Source organism: Apodemus sylvaticus, chromosome 1, assembly GCF_947179515.1.
Source record: "Apodemus sylvaticus chromosome 1, mApoSyl1.1, whole genome shotgun sequence".
Taxonomy (NCBI): domain Eukaryota; kingdom Metazoa; phylum Chordata; class Mammalia; order Rodentia; family Muridae; genus Apodemus; species Apodemus sylvaticus.
In genome coordinates, this window is record NC_067472.1 from 153,348,782 (window position 1) to 153,375,797 (window position 27,016).

The 27,016-nt window shown below is 42.1% G+C and overlaps 15 non-coding genes across 15 annotated transcripts; all 15 read left to right on the forward strand.

Annotated features, from left to right (window-relative positions):
• Positions 1-557: 557 nt before the first annotated feature.
• Positions 558-636, forward strand: LOC127676876 (small nucleolar RNA SNORD115). The gene has a single exon (XR_007976286.1). It is a non-coding gene; the product is annotated as a small nucleolar RNA SNORD115 (small nucleolar RNA).
• Positions 637-2,391: 1,755 nt separating this feature from the next.
• LOC127676882 (small nucleolar RNA SNORD115) lies at positions 2,392-2,470 on the forward strand. The gene has a single exon (XR_007976292.1). It is a non-coding gene; the product is annotated as a small nucleolar RNA SNORD115 (small nucleolar RNA).
• Positions 2,471-4,229: 1,759 nt separating this feature from the next.
• On the forward strand, positions 4,230-4,308 carry LOC127676929 (small nucleolar RNA SNORD115). The gene has a single exon (XR_007976336.1). It is a non-coding gene; the product is annotated as a small nucleolar RNA SNORD115 (small nucleolar RNA).
• Positions 4,309-6,065: 1,757 nt separating this feature from the next.
• LOC127676973 (small nucleolar RNA SNORD115) lies at positions 6,066-6,144 on the forward strand. Its single transcript, XR_007976379.1, has one exon. It is a non-coding gene; the product is annotated as a small nucleolar RNA SNORD115 (small nucleolar RNA).
• A 1,756-nt stretch (positions 6,145-7,900) lies between these two features.
• On the forward strand, positions 7,901-7,979 carry LOC127676949 (small nucleolar RNA SNORD115). The gene has a single exon (XR_007976356.1). It is a non-coding gene; the product is annotated as a small nucleolar RNA SNORD115 (small nucleolar RNA).
• A 1,759-nt stretch (positions 7,980-9,738) lies between these two features.
• Positions 9,739-9,817, forward strand: LOC127676978 (small nucleolar RNA SNORD115). Its single transcript, XR_007976384.1, has one exon. It is a non-coding gene; the product is annotated as a small nucleolar RNA SNORD115 (small nucleolar RNA).
• A 1,759-nt stretch (positions 9,818-11,576) lies between these two features.
• On the forward strand, positions 11,577-11,655 carry LOC127676932 (small nucleolar RNA SNORD115). The gene has a single exon (XR_007976339.1). It is a non-coding gene; the product is annotated as a small nucleolar RNA SNORD115 (small nucleolar RNA).
• Positions 11,656-13,415: 1,760 nt separating this feature from the next.
• Positions 13,416-13,494, forward strand: LOC127676933 (small nucleolar RNA SNORD115). Its single transcript, XR_007976340.1, has one exon. It is a non-coding gene; the product is annotated as a small nucleolar RNA SNORD115 (small nucleolar RNA).
• Positions 13,495-15,316: 1,822 nt separating this feature from the next.
• On the forward strand, positions 15,317-15,395 carry LOC127676991 (small nucleolar RNA SNORD115). The gene has a single exon (XR_007976397.1). It is a non-coding gene; the product is annotated as a small nucleolar RNA SNORD115 (small nucleolar RNA).
• A 1,758-nt stretch (positions 15,396-17,153) lies between these two features.
• Positions 17,154-17,231, forward strand: LOC127676994 (small nucleolar RNA SNORD115). Its single transcript, XR_007976400.1, has one exon. It is a non-coding gene; the product is annotated as a small nucleolar RNA SNORD115 (small nucleolar RNA).
• Positions 17,232-18,991: 1,760 nt separating this feature from the next.
• Positions 18,992-19,070, forward strand: LOC127676988 (small nucleolar RNA SNORD115). Its single transcript, XR_007976394.1, has one exon. It is a non-coding gene; the product is annotated as a small nucleolar RNA SNORD115 (small nucleolar RNA).
• A 1,751-nt stretch (positions 19,071-20,821) lies between these two features.
• Positions 20,822-20,900, forward strand: LOC127676954 (small nucleolar RNA SNORD115). Its single transcript, XR_007976361.1, has one exon. It is a non-coding gene; the product is annotated as a small nucleolar RNA SNORD115 (small nucleolar RNA).
• A 1,758-nt stretch (positions 20,901-22,658) lies between these two features.
• On the forward strand, positions 22,659-22,737 carry LOC127676946 (small nucleolar RNA SNORD115). The gene has a single exon (XR_007976353.1). It is a non-coding gene; the product is annotated as a small nucleolar RNA SNORD115 (small nucleolar RNA).
• Positions 22,738-24,497: 1,760 nt separating this feature from the next.
• Positions 24,498-24,576, forward strand: LOC127676977 (small nucleolar RNA SNORD115). The gene has a single exon (XR_007976383.1). It is a non-coding gene; the product is annotated as a small nucleolar RNA SNORD115 (small nucleolar RNA).
• Positions 24,577-26,335: 1,759 nt separating this feature from the next.
• On the forward strand, positions 26,336-26,414 carry LOC127676877 (small nucleolar RNA SNORD115). The gene has a single exon (XR_007976287.1). It is a non-coding gene; the product is annotated as a small nucleolar RNA SNORD115 (small nucleolar RNA).
• The last annotated feature ends 602 nt before the right edge of the window (positions 26,415-27,016 follow it).

Here is a 27,016-nt window from a genome sequence, read left to right on the forward strand (position 1 = left end):
CACGTGTCTCTTTCTTTAGACTCGAGATCCTGTAATGGCCTTTTGTAGACCTATCCTTAGGATTCAGGGGCTTCAACCTGAGAGTTGTCCCCTACGCATAGTTACATGAAAGTGATACGTTGTGAGGAGATTGCTTCCACAAGAAGCAGTAAGTCTTCGTGTGAAATGAGTGGAAAGCTGTGCCATTTTTACCTCATAAAGTGAAAGCCATGAAAACTTGTGGTACAGGCAGTGGTAGGAATCTTAGAGTCAGCTTCACGGGAGTGCCACTGTGAAGGTATTATTCATGTAGAGATTTCCTAAAATTTCTCTGAGGTTTAAGTTTCAGGTATAGGAGTGTCAACCAGGGGTTTGACCACTTGCTCTTTCCTCCTCTAGAGAAATCATTCAACAAACTTTCCAGGCAGGAACCCCTTGCCTCCTTTGAAGAGCTTTCTACCCTGCAAACTTACCCACTTACCTGTGACCATTCTCAACGCCGAGAAAGTGTTCCTTAGCCAGGTAAGGATGTGGATAGCAGATATAAAAGCACAAATAGCTACTGTCTCTCTACATCTGGGTCTATGATGACAGCCCAATGTCATGAAGAGAGGTGATGACATAAAAATCATGCTCAATAGGATTACGCTGAGGCCCAACCAGGTTTACAGAGTTCAAAGCCGTGGTCCTCTTATTATTTGGGGATCACTTGGGGCCTTTCCTGAGGTCCTCAGAGGCGCTTTTCCTGTTTCTGATGAAAGCAAACCTGGACACTCATGGTGAAGCTTGGTTGGCTAGTAGTGCAGGCCAACAAGCACCGAGTGTAGCATTCTATTTTCGTGCAAGTGTGCGAGGACTACACATTGCTGATGACCATTTCTTTCTACTCTTTTGCAGTCATCTGCCATGCCTTCTTGGAAGCCAGAGAATCACAGATCACAGGTAAGTGGAAATTTCCTGACTCATTCCTTCCCTTAGAAAAGACATGTCCCTAAGAGCATGGACTCAAATTCTCACTCATTCTCCAGTTTTACATTGTAGGAAAAATTTAAGCATGCATAGAAAAGAGAGTTTAATTCTGAGTAAGGACCTCCCTGGACACAAAATGATTAAGAGAAGTAAAATAATTTCTGAAAAACCCAATAATATTTCACACATCATCATGAGCTGTGTCTCATGTGTAGCGGAGGATGACACATACACAAATTTGTAGTCTCCACCAATGTTTTCTATATGATGGCCAGGAATCATCACCCATATCCATTGCTTTGTAGAATTCTCTTTTCCCATGGCACTAGAGGCACTGAGTACAGAGCTTTGCCTTATTGTTGAATGAAAGACATATAGTCCAGTCTGTGATCTACACTACTGCTGGTGTCCACATGAATTGCTCCCAATTGGCACACCTTACAGCAATATAGGAAAAACTATCACGCAACAGGGAAGTTGCCTTTATTTAAAAGTTGTAGCTCACTTCCTCGCCTATGGTCCGTTTTGCTACCAGATTTCCTCCCCAAACATCCTTTCAAATCTGACTACAGCTCAGTTTAGAATCTCCCAGAAGCTTGAGCTGATTTTCTGAGGTGGTTTCATGGTAATCTGTGTGTTGTTGAATCTAATGACACTGTGACTCATGACAACATTGCTGGCAAGTTCCTTGCAACCTTTGGAACATGTGTTAACTGACATGGAAATCCATTAAACCTTATCACAAACGGACGTATTACAGTCCAACTTGCCTGTCCCCTGGGGATCTGTAAATTCAATATTTTTAGTGAGAGCATTTCCCAGTGATTGCAAGTATGCAAGATAGACCTTGAGGGGGGAGGATATGATCCCGGAACCTTGAATATGGAATACATGTGTCTCTTTCTTTAGACTCGAGATCCTGTAATGACCTTTTGTAGACCTTTCCTTAGGATTCAGGGGCTTCAACCTGAGAGTTGTCCCCTATGCATAGTTACATGAAAGTGATACGTTGTGAGGAGATTCCACAAGAAGCAGTAAGTCTTCGTGTGAAATGAGTAGAACTCTGTGCCATTTTTACCTCATAAAGTGAAAGCCATGAAAACGTGTGGTACAGGCAGTGGTAGGAATCTTAGAGTCAGCTCCACGGGGGTGCCACTGTGAAGGTATTCTTCATGTAGAGATTTCCTAAAATTTCTCTGAGGTTTAAGTTTCATGTCTAGGAGTGTCAACCAGGGGTTTGACAGCTTGCACTTTTCTCCTCTAGAGAAATCATTCAACAAACTTTCCAGGCAGGGACCCATTGCCTCCTTTGAAGAGCTTTCTACCCTGTAAACTTGCCTACTTACATGTGACCATTCTCAATGCCAAGAAAGTGTTCCTTAGCCAGGTAAGGATGTGGATAGCAGATATAAAAGCACAAATAGCTACTGTCTCTCTGCTCCTGGGTCTATGATGACAGCACAATGTCATGAAGAGAGGTGATGACATAAAAATCATGCTCAATAGGATTACGCTGAGGCCCAACCAGGTTTACAGAGTTCAAAGCCGTGGTCCTCTTACTATTTGGGGATCACTTGGGGACCTTTCCTGAGGTCCTCAGAGGTGCTTTTCCTGTATCTGATGAAAGCAAACCTGGAAACTCTTGGTGAAGCTTGGTTGGCTAGCAGTGCAGGCCAACAAGCACCGGGTGTAGCATTCTATTTTTGTGCAAGTGTGCGAGGACAACACATTGCTGATGACCATTTCTTTCTACTCTTTTGCAGTCATCTGCCATGCCTTCTTGGAAGCCAAAGAATCACAGGTCACAGGTAAGTGGAAGTTTCCTGACTCATGGCTTCCCTTAGAAAAGACATGTCCCTAAGAGCATGGACTCAAATTCTTACTCATTCTCCAGTTTTACATTGTAGGGAAAATTTAATCATGCATAGAAAAGAGAGTTTAATTCTGAGTAAGGACCACCCTGGACACAAAATGATTAAGAGAAGTAAAATAATTTCTGAAAAACCCAATAACATTTCACACATCATCATGAGCTGTGTCTCATATGTAGAGGAGGATGACATACACCCAAATTTGTAGTCTCCACCAATGTTTTCTAAATGATGGCCAGGGATAATCACCCATATCCATGGCTTTGTAGAATTCTCTTTTCCCATGACACTAGAGACACTGAGTACAAAGCTTTGCCTTATTTTGAATGAGAGATATGTAGTCCAGTCTGAGATCTACAATACTGCCGGTGTCCACATGAATTGCTCCCAATTGGCACACCTTTCAGCAATAAAGGAAAAACTATCACGCAACAGGGAAGTTGCCTTTATTTAAATGTTGTAGCTCACTTCCTCAACTATGGTCTCTTCTCTTACCAGATTTCCTCCCCAAACATCCTTTCTACTCTCACTACAGGTCAGTGTAGAATCACCCAGAAGCTTGAGCTGATTTTCTGAGGTGGTTTCATGGCAATCTGTGTGTTGTTGAATCTAATGCCACTGTGACTCATGACAACATTGCTGGCAAGTTCTTTGCAACATTTGGAACGTGTGTTAACTGACATGGAAATCCATTAAACCCAATCACAAACGGACCTATTGCACTTCAAATTCCCTGTTCCCTGGGAATCTGTAAATTCTATAATTTTAGTGAGAGCATTTCCCAATGATTGCAAGTATGCAAGATAGACCTTGAGGTGGGAGGATATGACCCCAGAAACTTGAATATGGAATACACGTGTCTCTTCTTTTAGACTCGAGATCATGTATTGACCTTTTGTAGACCTATCCTTAGGATTCAGGAAGCTCAACCTGAGAGTTGTCCCCTACCCATAGTTACATGAAAGTGATATGTTGTGAGGAGATTTCTTACACAAGACGCAGTAAGTCTTCGTGTGAAATGAGATGAACTCTGTGCCATTTTTATGTCATTAAAGTGAAAGCCATGAAAATTAGTGGTACAGGCAGTAGTAGGAATATTAGAGTCAGCTTCACGGGGGTGCCACTGTGAAGGTATTATTCACGTAGAGATTTACGAAAATTTCTCTGAGGTTTAAGTTTCACATATAGGAGTGTCAACCAGGGGTTTGACAGCTTGCTCTTTCCTCCACTAGAGAAATCATTCAACAATCTTTGCAGGCAGGGACCCCTTGCCTGTTTGAAGACCTTTCTACCCTGAAAACTTACCCACTTACCTGTGACCATTCTCAACGCTGAGAAAGTGTTCCTTAGCCAGGTAAGGATGTGGATAGCAGATATAAAAGCACAAATAGCTACTGTCTCTCTACTCCTGGGTCTATGATGACAGCCCAATGTCATGAAGAGAGGTGATGACATAAAAATCATGCTCAATAGGAATACGCTGAGGCCCAACCAGGTTTACAGAGTTCAAAGCCGTGGTCTTCTTACTATTTGGGGATCACTTGGGGACCTTTCCTGAGGTCCTCAGAGGCACTTTTCCTGTTTCTGATGAAAGCAAACCTGGACATTCATGGTGAAGATTGGTTGGATAGCAGTGCAGGCCAACAAGCACCGAGTGTAGCATTCTATTTTTGTGCAAGTGTGCGAGGACAACTCATTGCTCTTGACCATTTCTTTCTACTCTTTTTCAGTCATCTGCCATGCCTTCTTGGAAGCTAGAGAATCACAGACCACAGGTAAATGGAAGTTTCCTGACTCATGGCTTCCCTTAGAAAAGATATGTCACTAAGAGCATGGACTCAAATTCTCACTCATTCTCCAGGTTTACATTGTAGGGAAAATTTAAGCATGCATAGAAAAGAGAGTTTAATTCTGAGTAAGGATCACCCTGGACACAAAATGATTAAGAGAATTAAAATAATTTCTGAAAAAACCAATAACTTTTCACACATCATCATGAGTTGTGTCTCATTTGTAGCGGAGGATGATACATACCCAAATTTGAAGTCTCCACCTATGTTTTCTATATGGTGGCCAGGGATCATCACCCATATCCATGGCTTTGTAGATTTCTCTTTTCCCATGACACTAGAGACACTGAGTACAAAGCTTTGCCTTATTTTGAATGAGAGAGATATAGTCCAGTCTGTGATCTAGACTACTGCCGGTGTCCACATGAATTGCTTCCAATTGGCACACCTTTCAGCAATATAGAAAAAAACTATCACGCAACAGGGAAGTTGCCTTTATTTAAAAGTTGTAGCTCACTTCCTCGCCTATGGTTCCTTTTCCTACCAAATTTCCTAACCAAACATCCTTTCTACTCTGACTACAGGTCAGTGTAGAATCACCCAAAAGCTTGAGCTGATTTTCTGAAGTGGTTTCAGGGTAATCTGTGTGTTGTTTATCCTAATGCCACTGTGACTCATGACAACATTGCTGGCAAGTTCCTTGAAACCTTGGGAAACTGTGTTAACTGACATGGAAATCCATTAAACCTTATCACAAACAAACCAAAGCAGTCCAAATTCCCTGTCCCCTGGGAATCTGTAAATTCTATAATTTTAGTGAGAGCATTTCCCAATGATTGCAAGTATGCAAGATAGACCTTGAAGTGGGAGGATATGATCCCGGAACCTTGAATATGGAATACACGTGTCTCTTCCTTTAGACTTGAGATCCTGTATTGACCTTTTGTAGACCTATCCTTAGGATTCAGGAAGCTCATCCTGAGAGTTGTCCCCTACCCATAGTTACATGAAAGTGATATGTTGTGAGAGTTCTTACACAAGAAGCAGTAAGTCTTCATGTGAAATGAGTGGAACTCTGTGCCATTTTTATCTCATTAAAGTGAACTCCAAGAAAATTGGTGGTACAGGCAGTGGTAGGAATCTTAGAGTCAGCTTCCCAGTGGTGCCACTGTGAAGGTATTATTCACACAGAGATTTACTACAATTTCTCTGAGGTTTAAGTTTCACGTATAGGAGTGTCAACCAGGGGTTTGACAGCTTGCTCTTTCCTTCTCTAGAGAAATCATTCAACAAACTTTCGAGGCAGGAACCCCTTGCCTCCTTTGAAGAACTTTCTACCCTGCAAACTTACCCACTTACCTGTGACCATTCTCAACGCCAAGAAAGTGTTCCTTAGACAGGTAAGGATGTGGATAGCAGATATAAAAGCACAAATAGCTACTGTCTCTCTACTCCTGGGTCTATGATGACATCCCAGTGTAATGAAGAGAGGTGATGACATAAAAATCGTGCTCAATAGGATTATGCTGAGGCCCAACCAGGTTTAAAGAGTTCAAAGCCGTGGTCCTCTTACTATTTGGCGATCACTTGGGGACCTTTCCTGAGGTCCTCAGAGGCACTTTTCCTGTTTCTGATGAAAGCAAACCTGGACATTCATGGTGAAGATTGGTTGGATAGCAGAGCAGGCCAACAAGCACCGAGTGAAGCATTCTATTTTTGTGCAAGTGTGCGAGGACAACACATTGCTCTTGACCATTTCTTTCTACTCTTTTTCAGTCATCTGCCATGCCTTCTTGGAAGCTAGAGAATCACAGACCACAGGTAAATGGAAGTTTCCTGACTCATGGCTTCCCTTAGAAAAGATATGTCACTAAGAGCATGGACTCAAATTCTCACTCATTCTCCAGGTTTACATTGTAGGGAAAATTTAAGCATGCATAGAAAAGAGAGTTTAATTCTGAGTAAGGACCACCCTGGACACAAAATGATTAAGAGAATTAAAATAATTTCTGAAAAAACCAATAACTTTTCACACATCATCATGAGCTGTGTCTCATGTGTAGCGGAGGATGACACATACGAAATTTGAAGTCTCCACCTATGTTTTCTATATGGTGGCCAGGGATCATCACCCATATCCATGGCTTTGTAGATTTCTCTTTTCCCATGACACTAGAGACACTGAGTACAAAGCTTTGCCTTATTTTGAATGAGAGAGATATAGTCCAGTCTGTGATCTAGACTACTGCCGGTGTCCACATGAATTGCTTCCAATTGGCACACCTTTCAGCAATATAGAAAAAAACTATCACGCAACAGGGAAGTTGCCTTTAGTTAAAAGTTGTAGCTCACTTCCTCGCCTATGGTCCCTTTTCCTACCAAATTTCCTAACCAAACATCCTTTCTACTCTGACTACAGGTCAGTGTAGAATCACCCAAAAGCTTGAGCTGATTTTCTGAGGTGGTTTCAGGGTAATCTGTGTGTTGTTTATCCTAATGCCACTGTGACTCATGACAACATTGCTGGCAAGTTCCTTGAAACCTTGGGAAACTGTGTTAACTGACATGGAAATCCATTAAACCTTACCACAAACAAACCAAAGCAGTCCAAATTCCCTGTCCCCTGGGAATCTGTAAATTCTATAATTTTAGTGAGAGCATTTCACAATGATTGCAAGTATGCAAGATAGACCTTGAGGTGGGAGGATATGATCCTGGAACCTTGAATATGGAATACATGTGTCTCTTCCTTTAGACTTGAGATCCTGTATTGACCTTTTGTAGACCTATCCTTAGGATTCAGGAAGCTCAACCTGAGAGTTGTCCCCTACCCATAGTTACATGAAAGTGATATGTTGTGAGATTTCTTACACAAGAAGCAGTAAGTCTTCATGTAAAATGAGTGGAACTCTGTGCCAATTTTATCTCATTAAAGTGAACGCCAAGAAAATTGGTGGTACAGGCAGTGGTAGGAATCTTAGAGTCAGCTTCCCAGTGGTGCCACTGTGAAGGTATTATTCACATAGAGATTTACTACAATTTCTCTGAGGTTTAAGTTTCACGTATAGGAGTGTCAACCAGGGGTTTGACAGCTTGCTCTTACCTTCTCTAGAGAAATCATTCAACAAACTTTCCAGGCAGGGACCCCTTGCCTCCTTTGAAGAGCTTTCTACCCTGCAAACTTACCCACTTACCTGTGACCATTCTCAGCGCCAAGAAAGTGTTCCTTAGCCAGGTAAGGATGTGGAGAGCAGATATAAAAGCACAAATAGCTACTGTCTCTCTACTCCTGGGTCTATGATGACATCCCAGTGTAATGAAGAGAGGTGATGACATAAAAATCATGCTCAATAGGATTATGCTGAGGCCCAACCAGGTTTACAGAGTTCAAAGCCGTGGTCCTCTTACTATTTGGGGATCACTTGGGAACCTTTCCTGAGGTCCTCAGAGGGGCCTTTCCTGTTCCTGATGAGAGAAAACCTGGACACTCATGGTGAAGCTTGGTTGAATAGCAGTGCAGGCCAACAAGCACCGAGTGTAGAATTCTATTTTTGTGCAAGTGTGCGAGGACAACACATTGCTGATGACCATTTCTTTCTACTCTTTTGCAGTCACCTGATATGCCTTCTTGGAAGCCAGAGAATCACAGATCACAGGTAAGTGGAAGTTTCCTGTCTCGTGGCTTCCATTAGAAAAGACATGTCCCTAAGAGCATGGACTCAAATTCTCACTCATTCTCCAATTTTACATTGTAGGAAAATTTAAGCATGCATAGAAAAGAGAGTTTAATTCTTAGTAAGGACCAACCTGGACACAAAATGATTAAGAGAAGTAAAATAATTTCTGAAAAACCCAATAACATTTCACACATCATCATGAGCTGTGTCTCATGTGTAGAGGAGGATGACACATACCCAAATTTGTAGTCTCCACCAATGTTTTCTAAATGGTGGCAAGGGATCATCACCCATATCCATGGCTTTGTAGAATTCTCTTTTCCCATGACACTAGAGACACAGAGTACAAAGCTTTGCCTTATTTTGAATGAGAGAGATGTAGTCCAGTCTGTGATCTACACTACTACCAGTGTCCACAAGAATTGCTCCCAAGTGGCACACCTTTCATCAATATAGGAATAACTATCACGAAACAGGGAAGTTGCCTTTATTTAAAAGTTGTAGATCACTTCCTCGCCTATGGTCCCTTTTCCTACCAGATTTCCTCCCCAAACATCCTTTCTACTCTGACTACAGGTCAGTGTAGAATCACCCAGAAGCTTGAGCTGATTTTTTGAGGTGGTTTCAGGGCAATCTGTGTGTTGTTGAGTCTAATGACACTGTGACTCATGACAACATTGCTGGCAAGTTCCTTGCAACCTTGGGAACCTGTGTTAACTGACATGGAATTCCATTAAACCTTATCACAAACGGACCTATTGCAATTCAAATTCCCTGTCCCCTGGGAATCTGTAAATTCCATAATTTTAGTGAGAGCATTTCCCAATGATTGCAAGTATGCAAGATAGACCTTGAGGGTAGAGGATATGATCCAGGAATCTTGAATATGGAATACACGTGTCTCTTCCTTTAGACTCGAGATCCTGTATTGACCTTTTGTAGACCTATCCTTAGGATTCAGGAAGCTCAACCTGAGAGTTGTCCCCTACCCATAGTTACATGAAAGTGATATGTTGTGAGGAGATTTCTTACTCAAGAAGCAGTAAGTCTTCGTGTGAAATTAGTGGAACTCTGTGCCATTTTTATCTCATTAAAGTGAAAACCATGAAAATTTTTGGTATAAGCAGTGGTAGGAATCTTAGACTCAGTTTCCCGGGGGTGCCAATGTGAAGGTATTATTCACGTAGAGATTTACAACAATTTCTCTGAGGTTTAAGTTTCACGTATAGGAGTGTCAACCAGGGGTTTGACAGCTTGCTCTTTCCTCCTCTAGAGAAATCATTCAACAAACTTTCCAGGCAGGGACCCCTTGCCTCCTTTGAAGTGCTTTCTACCCTGCAAACTTACCCACTTACCTGTGACTATTCTCATCGCCGAGAAAGTGTTCCTTAGCCAGGTAAGGATGTAGATAGCAGATATAAAAGCACAAATAGATACTGTCTCTCTACTCCTGGGTCTATGATGACAGCCGAATGTCATGAAGAGAGGTGATGACATAAAAATCATGCTCAATAGGATTACACTGAGGCACAACCAGGTTTACAGAGCTCAAAGCCATGATCCTCTTACTATTTGGGGATCACTTGGGGACCTTTCCTGAGGTCCTCAGAGGCGCTTTTCCTGTTTCTGATGAAAGCAAACCTGGACACTCATGGTGAAGCTTGGTTGGCTAGCAGTGCAGGCCAACAATCACCGAGTGTAGCATTCTATTTTTGTGCAAGCGTGCGAGGACAACACATTGCTGATGACCATTTCTTTCTACTCTTTTGCAGTCATCTGCCATGCCTTCTTGGAAGCCAGAGAATCACAGATCACAGGTTAAGTGGAAGTTTCCAGACTCATGGCTTCCCTTAGAAAAGACATGTCCCTAAGAGCATGGACTCAAATTCTCACTCATTCTCCAGGTTTATATTGTAGGGAAAATTTAAGCATGCATAGAAAAGAGAGTTTAATTCTGAGTAAGGACCACCCTGGACACAAAATGATTAAGAGAATTAAAATAATTTCTGAAAAACCCAATAACATTTCACACATCATCGGGCGCTGTGTCTCATGTGTAGAGGAGGATGACACATACCCAAATTTGTAGTCTCCAACAATGTTTTCTAAATGGTGGCCAGGAATCATCACCCATATACATGGCTTTGTAGAATTCTCTTTTCCTGTGACACTAGAGACACTGAGTACAAAGCTTTGCCTTATTTTGAATGAGAGAGATGTAGTCCAGTCTGTGATCTACACTGCTGCCGGTGTCCACATGTATTGCTCCCAATTACACACCTTTCAGCAATATAGGAAAAACTATCACGCAACAGGGAAGTTGCCTTTATTTAAAAGTTGTAGCTCACTTCCTCGCCTATCTTGCCTTTTCCTACCAAATTTCCTCCCCAAACATCCTTTCTACTCTGACTACAGGTCAGGGTAGAATCACTCAGAAGCTTGAGCTAATTTTCTGAGGTGGTATCAGGGCATCTGTGTGTTGTTGAACCTAATGCCACTGTGACTCATGACAACATTGCTGGCAAGTTCCTTGCAACCTTGGGAACCTCTGTTAACTTACATGGAAATCCATTAAACCTTATCACAAACGGTCCTATTGCAGTTCAAATTCCCTGTCCCCTGGGAATCTGTAAATTCCATAATTTCAGTGAGAGCATTTCCCAATGATTGCCAGTATGCAAGATAGACCTTGAGGTGGGAGGATATGATCCCGGAACCTTGAATATGGAATATAAGTGCCTCTTCCTGTAGACTCGGGATCCTGTATTGACCTTTTTTAGATGTATCCTTAGGATTCAGGAAGCTAAACCTGAGAGTTGTCCCCTACCCATAGTTACATGAAAGTGATATGTTGTGAGGAGATTTCTTACTCAAGAAGCAGTAAGTCTTCGTGTGAAATGAGTGGGACTCTGTGCCATTTTTACCTCATTAAAGTGAAAGCCATGAAAATTTTTGGTATACGCAGTGGTAGGAATCTTAGACTCAGCTTCCCGGGGGTGCCAATGTGAAGGTATTATTCACGTAGAGATTTACAACAATTTCTCTGAGGTTTAAGTTTCACGTATAGGAGTGTCAACCAGGGGTTTGACAGCTTGCTCTTTCCTTTTCTAGAGAAATCATTCAACAAACTTTCCAGGCAGGGACCCCTTGCCTCCTTTGAAGTGCTTTCTACCCTGCAAACTTACCCACTTACCTATGACCATTCTCATCGCCGAGAAAGTGTTCCTTAGCCAGGTAAGGATGTGGATAGCAGATATAAAAGCACAAATAGCTACTGTCTCTCTACTCCTGGGTCTATGATGACAGCCGAATGTCATGAAGAGAGGTGATGACATAAAAATCATGCTCAATAGGATTATGCTGAGGCCCAACCAGGTTTACAGAGTTCAAAGCCGTGGTCCTCTTACTATTTGGGGATCACTTGGGGACCTTTCCTGAGGTCCTCAGAGGCGCTTTTCCTGTTTCTGATGAAAGCAAACCTGGACACTCATGGTGAAGCTTGGTTGGGTAGCAGTGCAGGCCAACAATCACCGAGTGTAGCATTCTATTTTTGTGCAAGAGTGCGAGGACAACACATTGTTGATGACCCTTTCTTTCTACTCTTTTTTAGTCATCTGCCATGCCTTCTTGGAAGCCAGAGAATCACAGATCACAGGTAAGTAGAAGTTTCCTGACTCATGGCTTCCCTTAGAAACGACATGTCCCTAAGATCATGGACTCAAATTCTCACTCATTTTCCAGTTTTACATTGTAGGAAAAATTTAAGCATGCATAGAAAAAAGAATTTAATTCTGAGTAAGGACCACCCTGGACACAAAATGATTAAGAGAAGTAAAATAATTTCTGAAAAACCCAATAATATTTCACACATAATCATGAGCTGTGTCTCATGTGTAGCAGAGGATGACACATACCCAAATTTGTAGTCTCCACCAATGTTTTCTATATGGTGGCCAGGAATCATCACCCATATCCATTGCTTTGTAGAATTCTCTTTTCCGATGACACTAGAGACACGGAGTACAGAGCTTTACCTTATTGTTGAATGAAAGAGATATAGTCCAGTCTGTGATCTACACTACTGCTAGTGTCCACATGAATTGCTCCCAATTGGCACAACTTTCAGAAATATAGGAAAAACTATCACACAACAGGGAAGTTGCCTTTATTTAAAAGTTGTAGCTCACTTCCTCGCCTATGGTCCCTTTCCCTACCAAATTTCCTGCCCAAACATCCTTTCTACTCTGACTACAAGTCAGTGTAGAATCACTCAGAAGCTTGAGCTAATTTTCTGAGGTGGTATCAGGGCATCTGTGTGTTGTTGAACCTAATGCCACTGTGACTCATGACAACATTGCTGGCAAGTTCCTTGAAACCTTGGGAACCTGTGTTAACTGACATGGAAATCCATTAAACCTTATCAAAAATGGTCCTTTTGCAGTTCAAATTCCCTGTCCCCTGAGAATCTGTAAATTCCATAATTTTAGTGAGAGCATTTCCCAATGATTGCAAGTATGCAAGATAGACCTTGAGGTGGGAGGATATGATCCCGGAACCTTGAATATGGAATACAAGTGTCTCTTCCTTTAGATTCGAGATCCTGTATTGACCTTTTGTAGATGTATCCTTAGGATTCAGGAAGCTAAACCTGAGAGTTGTCCCCTACCCATAGTTACATGAAAGTGATATGTTGTGAGGAGATTTCTTACTCAAGAAGCAGTAAGTCTTTGTGTGAAATGAGTGGAACTCTGTGCCATTTTTACCTCATTAAAGTGAAAGCCATGAAAATTTTTGGTATACGCAGTGGTAGGAATCTTAGAGTCAGCTTCCCGGGGGTGCCAATGTGAAGGTATTATTCACGTAGAGATTTACAACAATTTCTCTGAGGTTTAAGTTTCACGTATAGGAGTGTCAACCAGGGGTTTGACAGCTTGCTCTTTCCTCCTCTAGAGAAATCATTCAACAAACTTTCCAGGCAGGGACCCCTTGCCTCCTTTGAAGTGCTTTCTACCCTGCAAACTTACCCACTTACCTGTGACCATTCTCATCGCCGAGAAAGTGTTCCTTAGCCAGGTAAGGATGTGGATAGCAGATATAAAAGCACAAATAGCTACTGTCTCTCTACTCCTGGGTCTATGATGACAGCCGAATGTCATGAAGAGAGGTGATGACATAAAAATCATGCTCAATAGGATTATGCTGAGGCCCAACCAGGTTTACAGAGTTCAAAGCCGTGGTCCTCTTACTATTTGGGGATCACTTGGGGACCTTTCCTGAGGTCCTCAGAGGCGCTTTTCCTGTGTCTGATGAAAGCAAACCTGGACACTCATGGTGAAGCTTGGTTGACTAGCAGTGCAGGCCAACAATCACCGAGTGTAGCATTCTATTTTTGTGCAAGAGTGCGAGGACAACACATTGCTGATGACCATTTCTTTCTACTCTTTTGCAGTCATCTGCCATGCCTTCTTGGAAGCCAGAGAATCACAGGATTTGATCACAGGATATGATCCCTGCACCTTGAATATGGAATACACGTGTCTCTTTTTTAAGACTCGAGATCCAGAGAATCACAGATCACTCATTCCTTACCATAGAAAAGACATTTCCGTAAGAGCATGGGCTCAAATTCTCACTCATTCTCCAGTTTTACATTGTAGGAAAAATATAAGCATGCATAGAAAAGAGAGTTTAATTCTGAGTAAGCACCATCCTGGACACAAAATGATTAAGAGAAGTAAAATAATTTCTGAAAAACCCAATATTATTTCACACATAATCATGAGCTGTGTCTCATGTGTAGCGGAGGATGACACATACCCAAATTTGTAGTCTCCACCAATGTTTTCTATATGGTGGCCAGGAATCATCACCCATATCCATTGCTTTGTAGAATTCTCTTTTCCCATGACACCAGAGACACTGAGTACAGAGCTTTGCCCTATTGTTGAATGAAAGAGATATAGTCCAGTCTGTGATTTACACTTCGCTGGTGTCCACATGAATTGTTCCAAATTGGCACAACTTTCAGCAATATAGGAAAAACTATCACGCAACAGGTAAGTTGCATTTATTTAAAAGTTGTAGCTCACTTCCTCGCCTGTGGTCACTTTCCCTACCAAATTTCCTGCCCAAACATCCTTTCTACTCTGACTACAGGTCAGTGTAGAATCAGTCAGAAGCTTGAGCTAATTTTCTGAGGTTGTATCAGGGCATCTGTGTGTTGTTGAACCTAATGCCACTGTGACTCATGACAACATTGCTGGCAAGTTCCTTGCAACCTTGGGAACGTGTGTTAACTGACATGGAAATCCATTAAACCTTATCACAAACGGTCCTGTTGCAGTTCAAATTCCCTGTGCCCTGTGAATCTGTAAATTCCATAATTTTAGTGAGAGCATTTCCCAATGATTGCAAGTATGCAAGATAGACCTTGAGGTGGGAGGATATGATCCCCAAACCTTGAATATGGAATACACGTGTCTCTTCTTTAGACTCGAGGTACTGTATTGACCTTTTGTAGACGTATCCTTAGGATTCAGGAAGCTAAACCTGAGAGTTGTCCCCTACCCATAGTTACATGAAAGTGATATGTTGTGAAGAGATTTCTTATACAAGAAGCAGTAAATCTTTGTGTAAAATGAGTGGAACTCTGTGGCATTTTTACCTCATTAAAGTGAAAGCCATGAAAATTTGTGGTACAGGCAGTGGTAGGAATCTTAGAGTCAGCTTCAAGGGGGTGCCACTGTGAATGTATTATTCACGTAGAGATTTACAACAATTTCTCTTAGGTTTAAGTTTCACGTATAGGAGTGTCAACCAGGGGTTTGACAGCTTGCTCTTTCCTTTTCTAGAGAAATCATTCAAAAAACTTTCCAGGCAGGGACCCCTTGCCTCCTTTGAAGAGCTTTCTACCCTGCAAACTTACCCACTTACCTGTGACCATTCTCAATGCCAAGAAAGTGTTCCTTAGCCAGGTAAGGATGTGGAGAGTAGATATAAAAGCACAAATAGCTACTGTCTCTCTACTCCTGGGTCTATAATGACAGCCGAATGTCATGAAGAGAGGTGATTACATTAAAATCATGCTCAATAGGATTACTCTGAGGCCCAACCAGGTTTACAGAGTTCAAAGCCGTGGTCCTCTTACTCTTTGGGGATCACTTGGGGACCTTTCCTGAGGTCCTCAGAGGCGCTTTTCCTGTTTCTGATGAGAGCAAACCTGGACACTCATGGTGAAGCTTGGTTGGATAGCAGTGCAGGCCAACAAGCACCGAGTGTAGCATTCTATTTTCGTGCAAGTGTGCGAGGACTACACATTGCTGATGACCATTTCTTTCTACTCTTTTGCAGTCATCTGCCATGCCTTCTGGGAAGCCAGAAAATCACAGATCATGGGTAAGTGGAATTTCCTGACTCATTCCTCCCCTTAGAAAAGACATGTCCGTAAGAGCATGGACTCAAATTCTCACTCATTCTCCAGTTTTACATTGTAGGAAAAATTTAAGCATGCATAGAAAAGAGAGTTTAATTCTGAGTAAGGACCACCATGGACACAAAATGATTAAGAGAAGTAAAATAATTTCTGAAAAACCCAATAATATTTCACACATCATCATGAGCTATGTCTCATGTGTAGCGGAGGATGACACATACTCAAATTTGTAGTCTCCACCAATGTTTTCTATATGGTGGCCAGGAATCATCACCCATATCCATTGCTTTGTACAATTCTCTTTTCCCATGACACTAGAGACACTGAGTACAGAGCTTTGCCTTATTGTTGAATGAAAGAGATATAGTCCAGTCTGTGATCTACACTACTGCTGGTGTCCACATGAATTGTTCCCAATTGGCACAACTTTCAGCAATATAGGAAAAACTATCACGCAACAGGTAAGTTGCCTTTATTTAAAAGTTTTAGCTCACTTCCTCGCCTATCGTGCCTTTTCCTACCAAATTTCCTCCCCAAACATCCTTTCTCCTCTGACTACAGGTCAGTGTAGAATCACCCAGAAGCTTGAGCTAATTTTCTGAGGTGGTATCAGGGCAATCTGTGTGCTGTTGAACCTAATGCCACTGTGATTCATGACAACATTGCTGGCAAGTTCCTTGCAACCTTGGTAACCTGTGTTAACTGACATGGAAATCCATTAAACTTATCACAAATGGACCTATTGCAGTCCAAATTCCCTGTCCCCTGGGAATCTGTAAATTCCATAATTTTAGTGAGAGCATTTCCCAATGATTGCAAGTATGCAAGATAGACCTTGAGGGTAGAGGATATGATCCCTGAACCTTGAATATGGAATACACGTGTCTCTTTCTTTAGACTCGAGATCCTGTATTGACCTTTTGTAGACCTATCCTTAGGATTCAGGGGCTTCAACCTGAGTGTTGTCCCCTACGCATAGTTACATGAAAGTGATACGTTTTGAGGAAATTGCTTCCACAAGACGCAGTAAGTCTTCATGTGAAATGAGTGGAACTCTGTGCCATTTTTAACTCATAAAGTGAAAGCCATGAAAATTTGTGGTACAGGCAGTGGTAGGAATCTTAGAGTCAGCTTCCCGGGGGTGCCACTGTGAAGGTATTATTCATGTAGAGATTTCCTACAATTTCTCTGAGGTTTAAGTTTCATGTATAGGAGTGTCAACCAGGGGTTTGACAGCTTGCTCTTTCTTCCTCTAGAGAAATCATTCAACAAACTTTCCAGGCAGTGACCCCTTGCCTCCTTTGAAGAGCTTTCTACCCTGCAAACTTACCCACTTACCTGTGACCATTCTCAACGCCAAGAAAGTGTTCCTTAGCCAGGTAAAGATGTGGATAGCAGATATAAAAGCACAAATAGGTACTGTCTCTCTACTCCTGGGGCTATGATGACAGCCCAATGTCATGAAGAGAGGTGATGACATAAAAATCATGCTGAATAGATTACTCTGAGGCCCAACCAGGTGTACAGAGTTCAAAGCCGTGGTCCTCTTACTATTTGGGGATCACTTGGGGGCCTTTCCTGAGGTCCTCAGAGGCGATTTTCCTGTGTGTGATGAAAGCAAACCTGGACACTCATGGTGAATCTTGGTTGGCTAGCAGTGCAGCGCAACAATCTCCGAGTGTAGCATTCTATTTTTGTGCAAGCGTGCGAGGACAATACATTGCTGATGATCATTTCTTTCTACTCTTTTGCAGTCATCTGCCATGCCTTCTTGGAAGCCAGAGAATCACAGATCACAGGTAAGTGGAAGTTTCCTGACTCATGGCTTCCCTTAGAAAAGACATGTCCCTAAGAGCATGGACTCAAATTCTCACTCATTCTCCAGGTTTACATTGTAGGAAATATTTAAGCATGCATTGAAAAGAGAGTTTAATTCTGAGTAAGGACCACCCTGGACACAAAATGATTAAGAGAATTAAAATAATTTCTCAAAAAACCAATAACATTTCACACATCATCGTGAGCTGTGTCTCATATGTAGAGGAGGATGGCACATACCCAAATTTGAAGTCTCCAACAATGTTTTCTAAATGGTGGCCAGGAATCATCACCCATATCCATAGCTTTGTAGAATTCTCTTTTCCCGTGACACTAGAGACACTGAGTACAAATCTTTGCCTTATTTTGAATGAGAGAGATGTAGTCCAGTCTGTGATCTACACTACTGCCAGTGTCCACATGAACTGCATCCAATTGGCACACGTTTCAGCAATACAGGAATAACTATCACGCAACAGGGAAGTTGCCTTTATTTAAAAGTTGTAGCTCACTTCCTCGCCTATGGTCCCTTTTCCTACCAGATTTCCTCCCCAAACATCAGTTCTACTCTGACTACAGGTCAGTGTAGAATCACCCAGAAGCTTGAGCTGATTTTTGAGGTGGTTTCAGGGCAATATGTGTGTTGTTGAATCAAATGACACTGAGACTCATGACAACATTACAACTGGCAAGTTCGCTGCAACCTTGGGAACCTGTGTTAACTCACATGGAAATCCATTAAACCTTATCACAAAGGGACCTATTGCAGTTCAAATTCCCTGTCCCCTGGGAATCTGTAAATTCCATAATTTTAGTGAGAGCATTTCCCATTGACTGCACGTATGCAAGATATATCTTGAGGGGGGAGGATATGATACTGGAACCTTGAATATGGAATACACGTGTCTCTTTCTTTAGACTCGAGATCCTGTAATGACCTTTTGTAGACCTATCCTTAGGATTCAGGGGCTTCAATCTGAGAGTTGTCCCCTACGAATAGTTACATGAAATGATAGGTTTTGAGGAGATTGCTTCCACAACAAGCAGTAAGTCTTCAAGTGAAATGAGTGGAACTCTGTGCCATTTTTACCTCATAAAGTGAAAGTCATGAAAATTTGTGGTACAGGCAGTGGTAGGAATCTTAGAATCAGCTTCACGGGGGTGCCACTGTGAAGGTATTATTCATGTAGACATTTCCTACAATTTCTCTGAGGTTTAAATTTCATGTATAGGAGTGTCAACCAGGGGTTTGACAGCTTGCTCTTTCCTCCTCTAGGGAAATCATTCAACAAACTTTCCAGGCAGGGACCCCTTTCCTCCTGTGAAGAGCATTCTACCCTGCAAACTTACCCACTTACCTGTGACCATTCTCAACGCCGAGAAAGTGTTCCTTAGCCAGGTAAGGATGTGGATAGCAGATATAAAAGCACAAATAGATACTGTCTCTCTACTCCTGGGTCTATGATGACAGCCCAATGTCATGAAGAGAGGTGATGACATAAAAATCATGGTGAATAGGATTAAGCTGAGGCCCAACCAGGTTTACAGAGTTCAAAGCCGTGGTCCTCTTACTATTTGGGGATCACTTGGGGACCTTTCCTGAGGTCCTCAGAGGCACTTTTCCTGTTTCTGATGAAAGCAAAACTGGACACTCATGGTGAAGCTTGGTTGGCTAGCAGTGCAGGCCAACAAGCACGGAGTGTAGCATTCTATTTTTGTGCAAGTGTGCTAGGACAACACATTGCTGATGACCATTTCTTTCTACTCTTTTGCAGTCATCTGCCATGCCTTCTTGGAAGCCAGAGAATCACAGATCACAGGTAAGTGGAAGTTTCCTGACTCATGGCTTCCCTTAGAAAAGACGTGTCTCTAAGAGCATGGACTCAAATTCTCACTCATTCTCCAGTTATACATTGTAGGGAAAATTTAATCATGCATAGAAAAGAGAGTTTAATTCTGAGTAAGGACCACCCTCAACCCAAAATGATTAAGAGAATTAACATAATTTCTGAAAAACCCAGTAACATTTCACACATCATCATGAGCTGTGTCTCATGTCTAGATGACACATACCCAAATTTGAAGTCTCCACCAATATTTTCTAAATGGTGGCCAGGAATTAGCACCCATATCCATGCTTTGTAGAATTCTCTTTTCCCATGACACTAGAGACACTGAGTACAAAGCTTTGCCTTATTTTGAATGAGAGAGATGTAGTCCAGTGTGTGATCTACACTACTGCTGGTGTCCACATGTATTGCTCCCAATTAGCACACCTTTCAACAATATAGGAATAACTATCACGGAACAGGGAAGTTGCCTTTATTTAAAAGTTGTAGCTCACTTCCTCGCCTATGGTCCCTTTTCCTACCAGATTTCCTCCCCAAACATCCTTTCTACTCTGACTACAGGTCAGTGTAGAATCACCCAGAAGCTTGAGCTGATTTTTTGAGGTGGTTTCAGAGCAATCTGTGTGTTGTTGAACCTAATGCCACTGTGACTCATGACAACATTGTTGGCAAGTTCCTTGCAACCTTGGGAACCTGTGTTAACTGACATGCAAATCCATTAAACCTTATCACAAACGGTCCTATTGCAGTTCAAATTCCCTGTCCCCTGGGAATCTGTAAATTCCATAATTTTAGTGAGAGCATTTCCCAATGATTGCAAGTATGCAAGATAGACCTTGAGGTGGAAGGATATGATCCCAGAACCTTGAATATGGAATACACGTGTCTCTTCCTTTAGACTCGAGATACTGTAATGACCTTTTGTAGACCTATCCTTAGGATTCAGGAAGCTAAAACTGAGAGTTGTCCCCTACCCACAGTTACATGAAAGTGATATGTTGTGAGGAGATTTCTTACACAAGAAGCTTTAAGTCTTTGTGTAAAATGAGTGGAAATCTGTGCCATTTTTACCTCATTAAAGTGAAAGCCATGAAAATTTGTGGTACAGGCAGTGGTAGGAATCTTAGAGTCAGCTTCACAAGGGTGCACTGTGAAGCTATTATTCATGTAGAGATTCCTACAATTTCTCTGAGGTTTAAGTTTCATGTATAGGAGTGTCAACCAGGGGTTTGACAGCTTGCTCTTTCCTCTTCTAGAGAAATCATTCAACAAACTTCCCAGGCAGGGACGCCTTGCCTCCTTTGAAGAGCTTTCTAACCTGCAAACTTACCCACTTACCTGTGACCATTCTCAACGCCGAGAAAGTGTTCCTTAGCCAGGTAAGGATGTGGATAGCACATATAAAAGCACAAATAGCTACTGTCTCTCTACTCCTGGGTCTATGATGACAGCCCAATGTCATAAAGAGAGGTGATGACATAAAAATCATGCTCAATAGGATTACGCTGAAGCCCAACCAGGTGTACAGAGTTCAAAACCGTAGTCCTCTTACTATTTGTGGATTACTTGGGGACCTTTCCTGAGGTCCTCAGAGGCGCTTTTCCTGTGTCTGATGAAAGCAAACCTGGACGCTCATGGTGAAGCTAGGTTGGCTAGCAATGCAGGCCAACAATCACCGAGTGTAGCATTCTATTTTTGTGCAAGCATGCGTGGACAACACATTGCTGATGACCATTTCTTTCTACTCTTTTTCATTCATCTGCCATGCCTTCTTGGAAGGCAGAGAATCACAGATCACAGATAAGTGGAACTTTCCTGACTCATGGCTTCCCTTAGAAAAGACATGTCCCTAAGAACATGGACTCAAATTCTCACTCATTCTCCAGGTTTGCATTGTAGGGAAAATTTAAGCATGCATGGAAAAGAGAGTTTAATTCTGAGTAAGGACCACACTGGACACAAAATGATTAAGAGAATTAAAATAATTTCTGAAAAACCCAATAACATTTCACACATCATCGTGAGCTGTGTCTCATGTGTAGAGGAGAATGACACATACTCAAATTTGTAGTCTCCAACAATGTTTTCTAAATGGTGGCCAGGGATCATCACCCATATCCATGGCTTTGTAGAATTCTCTTTTCCCGTGACACTAGAGACACTGAGTACAAAGCTTTGCCTTATTTTGAATGAGAGAGATGTAGTCCAGTCTGTGATCTACACTACTGCCAGTGTCCAATGAACTGCATCCAATTGGCACACCTTTCAGCAATACAAGAATAACTATCACACAACAGGGAAGTTGCCTTTATTTAAAAGTTGTAGCTCACTTCCTCGCCTATGGTGCCTTTCCTACCAGATTTCCTCCCCAAACATCCTTTTTACTCTGACTACAGGTCAGTGTAGAATCACCCAGAAGCTTGAGCTGATTTTTTGAGGTGGTTTCAGGGCAATCTGTGTGTTGTTGAATCTAATGACACTGTGACTCATGACAACATTGCTGGCAAGTTCGTTGCAATCTTGGGAAACTGTGTTAACTGACATGGAAATCCATTAAACCTTATCACAAAGGGACCTATTGCAGTTCAAATTCCCTGTCCCCTGGGAATCTGTAAATTCCATAATTTTAGTGAGAGCATTTCCCAAAGACTGCAAGTATGCAAGATAGTCCTTGAGGTGGGAGGATATGATACTGGAACCTTGAATATGGAATACACGTGTTTCTTCCTTTAGAATCGAGATCCTGTATTGACCTTTTGTAGACCTATCCTTAGGATTCAGGAAGCTCAACCTGAGAGTTGTCCCCTACTCATAGTGACATGAAAGTGATATGTTGTGAGGAGATTTCTTACACAAGAAGCAATAAATCTTCGTGTGAAATGACTGGAACTCTTTGCCAATTTTACCTCATTAAAGTGAAAGCCATGAAAATTTGTGGTACAGGCCGTGGTAGGAATCTTAGAGTCAGCTTCACGAGTGTGCCACTGTGAAGGAATTATTCATGTAGGGATTTCCTACAATTTCTCTGAGGTTTAAGTTTCATGGATAGGAGTGTCAACCAGGGGTTTGACAGCTTGCTCTTTCCTCCTCTAGAGAAATCATTCAACAAACTTTCCAGGAAGGGACCCCTTGCCTCCTTTGAAGAGCTTTCTACCCTGCAAACTTAACCACTTACCTGTGACCATTCTCAACGCAGATAAAGTGTTCTTTAGCCAGGTAAGGATGTGGAGAGTAGATATAAAAGCACAAGTAGCTACTGTCTCTCTACTCCTGGGTCTATGATGACAGCCCAATGTCATGAAGAGAGGTGATGACATAAAAATCCTGCTCAATAGGATTACGCTGAGGCCCAACCAGGTTTACAGAGTTCAAAGCCGTGGTCCTCTTACTATTTGGGGATCACTTGGGGACCTTTCCTGAGGTCCTCAGAGGCGCTTTTCCTGTTTCTGTTGAGAGCAAACCTGGACATTCATGGTGAAGCTTGGTTGGCTAGCAGTGCAGGCCAACAAGCACCGAGTGTAGCATTCAATTTTTGTGCAATTGTGCGAGGACAACACATTGCTGATGACCATTTCTTTCTACTCTTTTTCAGTCATCTGCCATGACTTCTGGGAAGCCAGAAAATCACAGATCACAGGTAAGTGGAAGTTTCCTGACTCATTCCTCCCCTTATAAAAGACATGTCCGTAAGAGCATGGACTCAAATTCTCACTCATTCTCCAGTTTTACATTGTAGGGAAAATTTAAGCATGCATAGAAAAGAGAGTTTAATTCTGAGTAAGGACCACCCTGGACACAAAATGATTAAGAGAAGTAAAATAATTTCTGAAAAGCCCAACAATATTTCACACATCATCATGAGCTCTGTCTCATGTGTAAAGGAGGATGACACGTACCCAAATTTGTAGTCTCCACCAATGTTTTCTATATGGTGGCCAGGAATCATCACCCATATCCATTGCTTTGTAGAATTCTCTTTTCCCATGACACTAGAGACACTGAGTACAGAGCTTTGCCTTATTGTTGAATGAAAGAGATATAGTCCAGTCTGTGATCTACACTACTGCTGGTGTCCACATGAATTGTTCCCAATTGGCACAACTTTCAGCAATATAGGAAAAACTATCATGCAACAAGGAAGTTGCCTTTATTTAAAAGTTGTAGCTCATGTCCTCGCCTATGGTCCCTTTTCCTACCAAATTTCCTCCCCAAACATCCTTTCTACTCTGACTACAGGTCAGTGTAGAATCACCCAGAAGCTTGAGCTAATTTTCTGAGGTGGTATCAGGGCAATCTGTGTACTGTTGAACCTAATGCCACTGTGACTCATGAAAACATTGCTGTCAAGTTCCTTGCAACCTTGGGAATCTGTGTTAACTGACATGGAAATCCATTAAAGCTTATCAGAAACGGACCTATTGCAGTCCAAATTCCCTGTCCCCTGGGAATCTGTAAATCCCATAATTTTAGTGAGAGCATTTCCCAATGATTGCAAGTATGCAAGATAGACCTTGAGGGTAGAGGATATGATCCCTGCACCTTGAATATGGAATACACGTGTCTCTTTCTTTAGACTTGAGATCCTGTATTGACCTTTTGTAGACCTATCCTTAGGATTCAGGGGCTTCAACCTGAGAGTTGTCCCCTACGCATAGTTACATGAAAGTGATACGTTTTGAGGAGATTGCTTCCACAAGAAGCAGTAAGTCTTAGTGTGAAATGAGTGGAACTCTGTGCCATTTTTACCTCATAAAGTGAAAGCCATGAAAATTTGTGGTACAGGCAGTGGTAGGAATCTTAGAGACAGCTTCACGGGGGTGCCACTGTGAAGGTATTATTCATGTAGAGATTTCCTACAATTTCTCTTAGGATTAAGTTTCATGTATAGGAGTGTCAACCAGGGGTTTTACAGCTTGCTCTTTCGTCCTCTAGAGAAATCATTCAACAAACTTCCCAGGCAGGGACCCCTTGCCTCCCTTGAAGAGTTTTCTACCCTGCAAACTTACCCACTTACCTGTGACCATTCGCAACGCCGAGAAAGTGTTCCTTAGCCAGGTAAGGATGTGGATAGCAGATATAAAAGCACAAATAGGTACTGTCTCTCTACGCCTGGGTCTATGATGACAGCCCAATGTCATGAAGAGAGGTGATGGCATAAAAATCATGCTAAATAGGATTATGCTGAGGCCCAACCAGGTGTACAGAGTTCAAAGCCGTGGTCCTCTTACTATTTGGGGATCACTTGGGGACCTTTCCTGAGGTCCTCAGAGGCGATTTTCCTGTGTCTGATGAAAGCAAACCTGGGCACTCATGGTGAAGCTTGGTTGGCTAGCAGTGCAGGCCAACAATCACCGAGTGTAGCATTCTATTTTTGTGCAAGCGTGCGAGGACAACACATTGCTGATGACCATTTCTTTCTACTCTTTTGCAGTCATCTGCCATGACTACTTGGAAGCCAGAGAATCACAGATCACAGGTAAGTGGAAGTTTCCTGACTCATGGCTTCCCTTAGAAAAGACATGTCCCTAAGATCATGGACTCAAATTCTCACTCATTCTCCAGGTTTGCATTGTAGGGAAAATTTAAGCATGCATAGAAAAGAGAGTTTAATTCTGAGTAAGGACCACCCTGAATACAAAATGATTAAGAGAATTAAAATAATTTCTGAAAAACCCAATAACATTTCACACATCATCGTGAGCTGTGTCTCATGTGTAGGGGAGGATGACACATACCCAAATTTGTAGTCTCCAAAAATGTTTTCTAAATGGTGGCCAGGGATCATCACCCATATCCATGGCTTTGTAGAATTCTCTTTTCACGTGACACTAGAGACACTGAGTACAAAGCTTTGCCTTATTTTGAATGAGAGAGATGTAGTCCAGTCTGTGATCTACACTACTGCCAGTGTCCACATGAACTGCATCCAATTGGCACACCTTTCAGCAATACAGGAATAACTATCACGCAACAGGGAAGTTGCCTTTATTTAAAATTTGTAGCTCACTTCCTCACCTATGGTCCCTTTTCCTACCAGATTTACTCCCCAAACATCCTTTCTACTCTGACTACAGATCAGTGTAAAATAACCCAGAAGCTTGAGCTGATTTTTTGAGGTGGTTTCAGGGCAATCTGTTTGTTGTTGAATCTAATGACACTGTGATTCATGACAACATTGCTGGCAAGTTCGTTGCAACCTTGGGAACCTGTGTTAACTGACATGGAAATCCATTAAACCTTATCACAAAGGGACCTATTGCAGTTCAAATTCCCTGTCCCCTGGGAATCTGTAAATTCCATAATTTTAGTGAGAGCATTTGCAATTGACTGCAAGTATGCAAGATAGTCCTTGAGGTGGGAGGATATGATACTGGAACCTTGAATATGGAATACACGTGTCTCTTTCTTTAGACTCGAGATACTGTAATGACCTTTTGTAGACCTATCCTTAGGATTCAGGGACTTCAACCTGAGAGTTGTCCCCTACGCATAGTTACATGAAAGTGATACGTTGTGAGGAGATTGCTTCCACAAGAAGCAGCAAGTCTTCGTGTGAAATGAGTGGAACTCTGTGCCATTTTTACCTCATAAAGTGAAAGCCATGAAAACTTGTGGTACAGGCAGTGGTAGGAATCTTAGAGTCAACTTCATGGGGGTGCCACTGTGAAGGTATTAATCATGTAGAGATTTCCTACAATTTCTCTGAGGTTTAAGTTTCAGGTATAGGAGTGTCAACCAGGGGTTTGACCACTTGCTCTTTCCTCCTCTAGAGAAATCATTCAACAAACTTTCCAGGCAGGAACCCCTTGCCTCCTTTGAAGAGCTTTCTAACCTGCAAACTTACCCACTTACCTGTGACCATTCTCAACGCCGAGAAAGTGTTCCTTAGCCAGGTAAGGATGTGGATAGCAGATATAAAAGCACAAATAGCTACTGTCTCTCTACATCTGGGTCTATGATGACAGCCCAATGTCATGAAGAGAGGTGATGACATAAAAATCATGCTCAATAGGATTACGCTGAGGCCCAACCAGGTTTACAGAGTTCAAAGCTGTGGTCCTCTTACTATTTGGGGATCACTTGGGGACCTTTCCTGAGGTCCTCAGAGGCACTTTTCCTGTGTCTGATGAAAGCAAACCTGGACACTCATGGTGAAGCTTGGAGGCTAGCAGTGCAGGCCAACAATCACCGAGTGTAGCATTCTATTTTTGTGCAAGCGTGCGAGGACAACACATTGCTGATGACCATTTCTTTCTACTCTTTTGCAGTCATCTGCCATGCCTTCTTGGAAGCCAAAGAATCACAGATCACAGGTAAGTGAAAGTTTCCTGACTCATGGCTTCCCTTAGAAAAGACATGGCTGTAAGAGCATGGACTCAAATTCTCACTCATTCTCCAGGTTTACATTGTAGGGAAAATTTAAGCATGCATAGAAAAGAGAGTTGAATTCTGAGTAAGGACCACCCTGGATACAAAATGATTAAGAGAATTAAAATAATTTCTGAAAAACCCAATAACATTTCACACATCATCGTGAGCTGTGTCTCATGTGTAGAGGAGGATGACACATACCCAAATTTGTAGTCTCCAACAATGTTTTCTAATTGGTGGCCAGGGATCATCACCCATA